We start from the raw sequence: 9,751 nt of genomic DNA, 5'->3' as shown, positions 1-9,751 counted from the left end.
ACCTGTCTGTTAAACTGCTCCAGTCAGTTTACAAACATCACTCACTCCAGACTTCTAGAAGTTGGAAAAGAAGAAAAGCTTATTTACAGGGCACATGTAGTAGCCTGACGGCTTTGTGTCTGCAAATCCACGTTGAGTCCCGTCCCCTGAAAACCCATCCATAGACCAGCCATCCTCACGTGATTGTACCTTCTGTGTGTGCGCAACATCCGTCTTGTCCTGGTGCTTGTTGCTATGTCTCCCTGGGTCTCCAGTGGTCCAATGGGTGGCAAAGTTGCTCTCCTCTGCAGACACAGACTTCACCGGTGAGGTTGGGGCTGGGTGGGTCTCTCCATGGCTGAGACCACCCCCAATCCCTGAGCATTTAAGTCCTCCTTGTCTGGGGGCTCCAGGCTTTGCGAGCTCTTCTCCAGAGTTTGGAATCGCTCCTGGTGCTCACGGAGATTCTCCTTCCACAGATTCCAATCACATGGGCATTTTTCTTTCCTGGCTTAAACTCTAGTGTGGGATTGCTCTGTATTAGTCAGCAGCCTCCTCACTTCTGTCCTGCTGAAGACAAACTTGATTTGTCTCGAGGTCATTCTTGGGCTCCAAAATCACTGTGGACAGTGACAGCAGCCATAAAATTAAAAGATGCTTGCTCCTTGGAAAAAAAGCTATGACAAACCTAGACAGCATATTAAAAAGCAGAGATGTCACTTTGCTGACAGAAGTCCATCTAGTCAAAGCTATTGTTTTTCCAGTGGCTATGTATGGATGGTCAGTTGAATCATAAGAAAGGCTGAACACTGAAGAATTGATGCTTTTGAACTGTGGTGCTGGAGAAGACTCTCGAGAGTCCTTTGGACAGCAAGGAGATCAAACCAGTGATTCCCAAAGGAAATCAACCCCGAATAGTCATTGGAAGGACTGATGCTGAAGCTGAAACTCCAATAATTTGGCCACCTGATGCAAAGAGGTGACTCATTGGAAAAGACCCTGATGCTGGGAAAGATTGAAGGCAAGAGGAGAAGGGAATGACAGAGGATGAGATGGTTGGATGGCATCACCAACTCAACGGACAAGAGTTTGAGCAACTCTGGGAGAGGGTGAAGGACAGGGAAACCTGGTGTGTTGCAGTCCATGGTGTTGCACAGAGTCGGGCGACTGAGCAGCTGAACAAAAAATTAAACAAGATGGTACTTTTAAAGTATTTTTGGAATTTTTTTAAAAATTGAGATTCAACTTTTGTAATCATGAGAATTTAGATAGCTACAGAGTGTAACACAAAAGCCCTGGGGTTTTGGGGTTTCTGGAGTGATTCTCGTGTCCATTAACCTCTAAAGGATGAAGAAAATGAGGAGAAACAGATCCATTCATTGCAGATAATTTGTACCAGGCAGCACACATTACAGCATCTTGACACGACACCCTCCTGGTCGATGATAGAGGCAACGGACATTTCTGGTTTACAGATAAATCAGTTACCAGCTTCCTTGACTGCTGGGATTATTCAAGAGTCTGAGGGATTCTAATCACTGGGCTGGTCCCTCATTTCCTGGCAGTAAATAGCCATTCCTGACACTTTTATCAAGTAAACTTAACCTATGGATTCCGAGAGATATTTCCATTATTTAATCCTTTTGTGAGAGCAAGAAATAGCAATGCTCAGTACCTATCTTACTCCCTGTTTCCTCCCCAAATATTAAGAAACATTAAATGGTAATAAATGAGTTTCCTCTTTAGTTAAACTGGCTTCCTAGGTGGAATCTGCTTAATAAGATATTACAGCACTGATCTACTGTGTAGCATGCATCCCTTTCATTCAAAAGAACTGGGCTGAAAAACTGTACTCTCTTAATCATCACATCTTCTTTGCTCCACTAGCCTCCAGTAGATGAACGGCAATCAAACAGTCAATCCTATAGGAAGTCAACCCTGAATATTCATTGGAAGGACTGATGCTGAAACTGAAGCACCAAAAATTCTGCCATCTGATGCGAAGAGCCAACTCACTGGGAAAGACCCTGATGCTGCGGAAGATTGAAGACAGGGGGAGAAGGGGGCAACAGAGGATGAGATGGTTGGATGGCATCACCAACTCAATGGGCGTGAGTTTGAGTAAACTCTGAGAGAGAGTGAAGGACAGGGAAGCCTGGCGTGCTGCAGTTCACGGATTGCAATGAGTCAAACACAACTTGGTGACTGGACAACAAACTAGTTTACCAGATGGCCTTGATGAACCATGCCTGCTGGTGTTTGTCCCCCTTGGGTAGCCTTCTCTCGCATTAGTTCAAGCTGACCCTGTGTGACCAAGACCAGGAGAATGCAGTGTTAGTGGTGCTGCTTCCTGAGACTAAGTTACAGGAAACCTAAGTGACACTGTGAAACTTCTGTGTGTTTCCTCACATCACCTGCTCTGGTGTAATTCAGGTGCCATGCATGATGCTCGAACCCTTGAAACTACTGTACATGCAAGGATTCCAACATTGTTTAACAAATGGAAAGAGATGCTTGGTCTACCCCCAACTTTACCACCCATTTTGCATCCAAGACCAATGCCAGGCATGTAGTAAAGAAGACTTCCGACATCTCCAGACTCAGCCCTGACCTCCCTCAATGGATGTGGACACTAAGATGCAGGTGCTCAGATGACTCATCAGTTTCCAGAACTGTGAGAGATAACAACCAATTGTTTTAATCCAGTTAGTTGTTACTCTGCAATAGATATCCAGAACTTCATAATTGATTGACCAGGGAAAATATACATCTGAGGATTCACAGAATTGCCTTGAGTTTGGTTCAGTGAAAGAACCGACTGAGTTCATCCATACAACTCCCATCCTTTTAGTAAATGGCCTATACTAAAATGTAGTAAATGGCTTTTTAGTAAATAGTCTATATTAAAATTAATAGTTTTGGCAACTGATTTATCTATCTATCTATCTATAATAAAATTTCTAAAGTGACCTATAGCACAATATGATCTTTGCAGCTGTCACATAGACTTCTTTGAAATCTTGACATTCTGAAAGGCATTAAAAACAGAACACAGATACTCTGTTTGGTGCAGAATTTGTTGAATACTCTGTTTGAATTTATTGTTGGCCTCTTGCAAGTTGTGTTGTCTTATAAAGTCAGAGCTGTTCTTTGCCACTTTGGAGAGTGTAATACCATTTCTTGAAGAGTTTCTACAGAATGCTACTTTTGGTCAAGTTCATGCAACTCATATACAAGGGAAAAAGGCTGTTTTGAGACTCTCATCTTAGAATCATAGCATTTAATGCCAAAAAGAAACATGGAAATAGTCCAATCCAACAACACAAGCACACTTGATCCTCTAATCCGTTTTGTGTACTCTAAAGGGAATGTTCTTTTAGATTCTGAAGTAAATTTAATCATGCCTTGCCCTTAATAAAAACTTCCAGTGGTTTTTCTCAGTGCTTGTAGGATAAAAAGTACAAAGTCCTTAATACATGCGTGATATCTCTGCATGGTCCCATAACATATCTATTATTAAATAAAAACATTGGACCAATTCCATATTCTAATAGAAAAAAGATCCGACAACCTACAAAAATAATTGTACATGAATTAAAAATGCAAATATAATGGAATTCTCTCATCTCTCCCATTTTCTCTTTCATGTCTGCTTTCTGATTTTAGCCAGTAATTTCAGAGTAGAAATAAAACCCATTTTACTGATGGGCTCTATTTTCCCAAGAGGGCTGGTCATTTTTGCTACATGTAGAACTTTGCCTTATGCTACACCCCACATGTGTTTAACTGGATGCCTTTTATGTGATGTTGATGGTTTTTTCAACAAAGACTGAGACATTGGATGTGCAGGTCCACCGAATTCTCATCATTCTTGTCCATGCACCAGTAACTCATATTCATGGAAAGCTGGTATTGGACTTGGATGGGGTCCATGGGGGACATCAGTGTAGAAACGAAATGTTCTTATGATTCATCTCATCCAGAAAGTAGTGAAAGAGAGGCTTTGATATCTCAGAAAAATTACTGCATTTTGTTGCCTAAAGTAGTTGCCTTCATGCCAAAGTAACTCCTTACACCTTAAAAGGTTGACAGTTGTTGTTCAGGGACTTCAATGAGACAGTAGCATTGCCAACCTTCAGGCAAACCTGTGCCCTGACTGTCATATCTGATGCTTTTAATCATCCTTCACCCCTTGTCAAGGTCCATTTCTCTCATGCTAGCTTCTGTTTCAAACACCCCTGAGAATCCTGGCAGATATTTCACTTTGGTGGACTCTCTGGGTTGAGGTCCTCACTCTTTCTCATCATCGCTGGACCAAACTCAATGCAGAGATCTGCTCGCGCCCAAGTGCGATATGGGGGCACGGTGGGACCCTGACTATTATGTGCTCCACTCAGCTCCCGATGCAGAATCCACAGCCTCACACAGTTTAATGCAAATGTCCCACAACAAAACTGAGCATCAAACAGGAGTTTTACAAGACTGAATTACTAAGGATGTGGCATCAACATTGACCTGCATGGAGAACGTGGATGTTTACAGATTCTGAACAGTGCACAGCACTTTGATTTAAAACCCTCATCTCTCGTTGCTTCTGATTTTTGATCTCTTCATCTTCTGTTTGATTCTGAGACCCTGCACTGGCATCTCTGCCCCTTCTTAGAGGGGGTGATGACTCCTGGCTTGTGCTCTGTATGCACCCAACTGCCAGGAGACAGGGCACACAGGGTGGCTCCCTCCACGTGGGTGTTCATAGGTGTCCTCAGTGGCACCTGAGGAAAAAGGCTGTTTTGAGACTCTTATCTTAGAATCATAGCATTTAATGCCAAAATGAAACATGGAAAGAGTCCAGTCCAACAACACAAGCACATTTGATCCTCTAATCCATTTTGTATACTTTTCACCTTAATAACCATGGAATAAAGGCATAAACCCTTATTTCAGCTCAGAACTCATCTTGTCAAATTTCTCTTGATGTTATTTCCTCAACCAGTTTAACTCAACACCTACTGTAGCTCTGTGAATCAGGACTGTAATCTGGGTTTATAGTATTAAAATTACTGCAGATGGTGACTACAGCCATGAAATCTTTACCAACAAAGGTCCATCTAGTCAAAGCTGTGGTTTTTCCAGTAGTCATGTATGGATGTGAGAGTTGAACTACAAAGAAAGCTGAGTGCCAAAGAATTGATGCTTTTGAACTGTGGTGTTGGAGAAGACTCTTGAGAGTCTCTTGGACAGCAAGGAGATCAAACCAGTTCATCCTAAAGGAGATCAGGCCTGAATATTCATTGGAAGGACTGATGCTAAAGCCACCTGATGTGAAGGACTGATTCATTGGAAAAGACCCTGATGCTGGGAAAGATTGAAGACAGGAGGAGAAGGGGATGATACAGGATGAGACGGTTGGATGGCATCAATGACTTGATGGACATGAGTTTGAGTAAACTCTGGGAGTTGGTGATGGACACGGAGGCCTGGCATGTGGCAATCCATGGGGTTGCAAACAGTTGGACATGACTGAGCAACTGAACTGACTGAAACAGCTAGGTTTTTTTTTTTTTTTAAATCCCAAGCAGGAAAATAGGGTGGGCTTGGCTAACAAATAAGTCTATGTGGATTTAACAGAAGCAGTAGGTAGTTCCTAAATTTACTATACCTTACCCGTCTGTGTTAGCACACCTTGGAGGGGAGTCTTTATAAATTTGCTATAGGGAGATACTCTTGTGTTATTGTAAAGTACCATTTAACTTTGGTTTCTTGAGAGTTGCTTCTCTCACCTCATATCTTTGGGTTTAACATAGGTAATCTGGGGAAGCATCTGCTGTCAATGATACAGATGGAGCTCTCATAATTTCATAATTCACATGAGCCAGGACTTCCCATGGGACACAGTGGTAAATAATCCACCTGCTAATGCTGGAGACACAAGATATCTAGGTCAGGAAGATCCCCTGGAGGAAGAAATGGTAACCTGCTCCAGTATTCTCGCCTGAGAATTTCCATGGATGGAGGAAACTGGTGGGCTGCAGTCCACGGGATCGCAAAGAGTCAGGCACGACTGAGTGAGTACACACACCCATGACCAAGGTTATATTTGTGTCTCCGTGTGTTTTGGGGACATGTCTATTCCACAGAACTTTCTTTTTCCTGATCCATGGGTGCTGGTTAATCAGATTGGTAAGGCATCTATATTGGCAACTTCAGATTGATAAGACATCTATAAATTGTAATCTCACATGAGGTGTTTCACAAGCCATTTATTACTAGTTCAGTTCAGTTCAGTTCAGTCGCTCAGTCGTGTCCAACTCTTTGCGACCCCATGAATCGCAGCATGCCAGGCCTCCCTGTCCATCACCATCTCCCGGAGTTCAATCAGACTCACATCCATTGAGTCAGTGATGCCATCCAGCCATCTCATCTTCTGTTGTCCCCTTCTCCTCCTGCCCCCAATCCCTCCCAGCATCAGAGTCTTTTCCAATGAGTCAACTCTTCGCATGAAGTGGCCAAAGTATTGGAGGTTCCGCTTTAGCATCAGTCCTTCCAATGAACACCTAAGACTGATCTCCTTTAGAATGGACTGGTTGGATCTCCTTGCAGTCCAAAGGACTCTCAAGAGTCTTCTCCAACACCACAGTTCAAAAGCATCAATTCTTCGGTGCTCAGCCTTCTTCACAGTCCAACTCTCACATCCATACATGACCACAGGAAAAACCATAGCCTTGACTAGACGGACCTTAGTCGGCAAAGTAATGTCTCTGGTTTTGAATATACTATCTAGGTTGGTCATAACTTTTCTTCCAAGGAGTAAGCGTCTTGGAGTGGCTTAATGATGTCCCACTGTTTATTTTGCATCAAAGTAGATGGAGTGTTATCTTTGGAACCTAGCCTCTGTCGCTTGCATTCTAAGACTCCTTCATGAGGGGATAATAAAGGGCTTGTGTAGAACCCAGCACAGACTCTGATGGTGTCAGAAAAGAGAAAGGGCTGGAGTTTCATCGATTAAAGTCTTCTTTGAACATCCACCATGCTTCAGGTTCTCTGCCAGGGAGACAGAGGTGGAAAACTTAGACCCTGTGCTCTAGGAGTTCACTGCTCAGTGGTACAGAGCAATGGAGGCGCAGTGTGGTAATCACTAGCAGCCACTACAACAGTGGTTGAGCAGGCTCTCATATAGAAGCCCCAGCCTGCTCCAGGGAGTGTCAGCAAGGTGTCTTGGAGAAAGTGAGACCTGGACTTGGTGTTGGGAAACAATAGGGATAAACTAAGCCAACCAAACAGAAAGGAACGAGCCAAATTGAGCTGCGGAGAAAGGTGCATAGGGGCCAGATGGAGTTCCCTGGTTACTCAGATGGTAAAGAATCCATGTGCAACATAGGAGACCTCGGTTCGATCCTTGGGTTGGGAAGATCCCTTGGAGAAGGAAATGTCTACCCACTCCAGTATTCTTGCCTGGAGAGTTCCACAGACAGAGGAGCCTGGTGGGCTACAGTCCATGGGGTCACAACTGAGTGACTATCACTTTCACTTTCACAGGAACCAAATAGCACCTTAGCAACAGTCAGGGAAGCAAAAATGACCATACCTTGGAAATGGTGAAATGTAAAAGATTTGTCATTTGTACTTCTGGGGTAAGAGATACATTTTCATTCCACCCCAAGCTTATCTCAGTAATCCAGTCTCTGGAAGGCCTTACACATATTCACTCCTTTCCTCCAGACTGCTGCTTCCAGGTACCCAAGAAATAGAATTTTATTTCCTTGGGGGAAAAAGGAAATCTTTGGCTTCTAAAGGGCAGTTCTAATACATCTCTCAATCGTCATTATGTAAATATTTGAAGTTAGTTGCTCTGTCGTGTCTGACTCCTTGCAACCCCATGGACTGCATAGTCCACCAAGATGCTCTGTCCATGGAGTTCTCCAGGCAAGAGTACTGGAGCGGGTTGCCATTTCCTTCTCCAGGGGATCTGAAAGAAGAGTCTACAGAGAGAGGTCTCTGTGGTATAGAAAAGGCATTCATTCAGCACTTGCTTCCATTTCTGATTTAAGCCAGGGCCTGCTACTAGCTCATGGAGGCCATTCTGTACAAAACAAATAATTTCTTCCTTGTTTCTGAGAAATAGGGATTTGGATCATATTGTATGTCTAGGCATCTTTCTGTACTCCTTGTGTATCTAAGCCAATGTTTGTTTGTTTTTTTAAAAAAATGTGGAACACTTCTTTAATTTGCATGTCATCTTCACTCAAAGGAAATGCTAATTCTTTGTATCATTTCAGCTTCAGTGTACATGCTTCTGAAGCAAGCACTCTAAGCCAATGTTTTTGACTGCTTATGTTTTCCTCTAAATTTTTCCCTTTCAGGTAAATGTCAGGAGCTGTAATTACCATGGGGAAAATCCATTTACTGGTTCTAACTCTATGCCCACTATTATTATGATGGCTATGCCCTCCTCTAGGGGATCTTCCCAACTCAGGGACTGAACCTGCATCTCTTATGTCTCCTGCACTGGCAAGGAAATTTGCTAAACTAATGGAGACTTTGGTAAAACTCAATGAATATAATTTTATCAGTTGAAATTTTAATGTTACCAAATAGGTCAAATCAAGAGGTCATATGTAGGCATAAATGACCTTTCGATTAGGCCTTAGTTGAGCTGGGTCCCTGAGAAGGTGAATGTGATGGTGGCCTGGCTAGAGGCCGTGCTTTCTCCCTCATTGCTCCAGGTGCTTAAAGCTATTTATCTTGGATGGTCGGCGTGTGCTAGTCCCACAGCACAGAGTGTTTCAGCATTTTCGTCAGCATTTTCTAAGCTCCTGCAAAGCTAGTGTCATAAATTCCAGCTCTTATTTCTTCTGTGTGAACTTGTGATTAGGAAGTCAACATCTCCCCTTTTTAAAAAGCAAAGAAGGAGTCTGCAAAGAGGTATAATTAAGAATGGTCAGGTGGTCACATGAAATACATCTGTGACAAGCAAAACTGTCCAAATTGCAGATCCATGAATGGTCCGAATTCCCACAGGTGACATTCTAGAACATTCAGTGCCATGTGTCTCAATAAAATTGACTCTCTCTGATAGGTCTGTTTTTTTCTTGCAAAGAATTAAGGTGTTTGAGTAACACTGTGTGGCCTTTGTAGGAAGGTAGGATAGGGACACAGGAGTGAAAGAACAGGCGGCTCACCAGATCCAACTGAGTTTTAATCGTGTTTTATCTTGGTACGTTGTGTGTGTTTGTGTGAACTTCCCTAAAGCCTTTCTGGAAGCACATCCTGCATGGATCAGTCAAACGCATGTCAGTCAGCAAGTGAAGTTGCTACTCTCTGTGTCTTGTTTGAAGCTGATATTTTTGTGATACAAACTATTTAAATTAATCACTGAAGTGTAAATAACTTCAAACTATCCTCAGGAGAAAACATATATACATAGGAAACATTCCAATTGTGTGAACAATTAGTTCTGTAATTAATCAGTGGGGGAAAATAACTGAGGATGAATTTTCTGGATTGGTAAAGAACCCAGCTGCAAAACAGGAGACGGAGGAGACGCAGGTTCTGTCCCCGGCTGGGGAAGATCCCCTGGAGTAGAACAGGGCAACCCACTCCGGTATTCTCACCTGGGAAATCCCATGGGCAGAGGAGCCTGGCAGGCTACAGTCCACTGGGTCTCAAAGAGTGGGACATGACTTAGCAACTAAGCACTCAAACATGCATAAATGATAAATCCTGAAAAAGTATGTATTGGGGATCCAAAGAAACATTTGGTACAATAGTACAC

General features: G+C 43.0%; 1 non-coding gene across 1 annotated transcript; it reads right to left on the bottom strand.

Annotated features, from left to right (window-relative positions):
- Nucleotides 1-8,180: 8,180 nt before the first annotated feature.
- Nucleotides 8,181-8,285, bottom strand: LOC120879740. Its single transcript, XR_005724884.1, has one exon. It is a non-coding gene; the product is annotated as a U6 spliceosomal RNA (small nuclear RNA).
- Nucleotides 8,286-9,751: the final 1,466 nt, after the last annotated feature.

This window comes from Oryx dammah, unplaced genomic scaffold (assembly GCF_014754425.2).
Source record: "Oryx dammah isolate SB20612 unplaced genomic scaffold, SCBI_Odam_1.1 HiC_scaffold_20, whole genome shotgun sequence".
NCBI classification, from domain to species: Eukaryota; Metazoa; Chordata; class Mammalia; order Artiodactyla; family Bovidae; genus Oryx; species Oryx dammah.
This window is presented reverse-complemented; position numbering and strand designations above follow the sequence as displayed.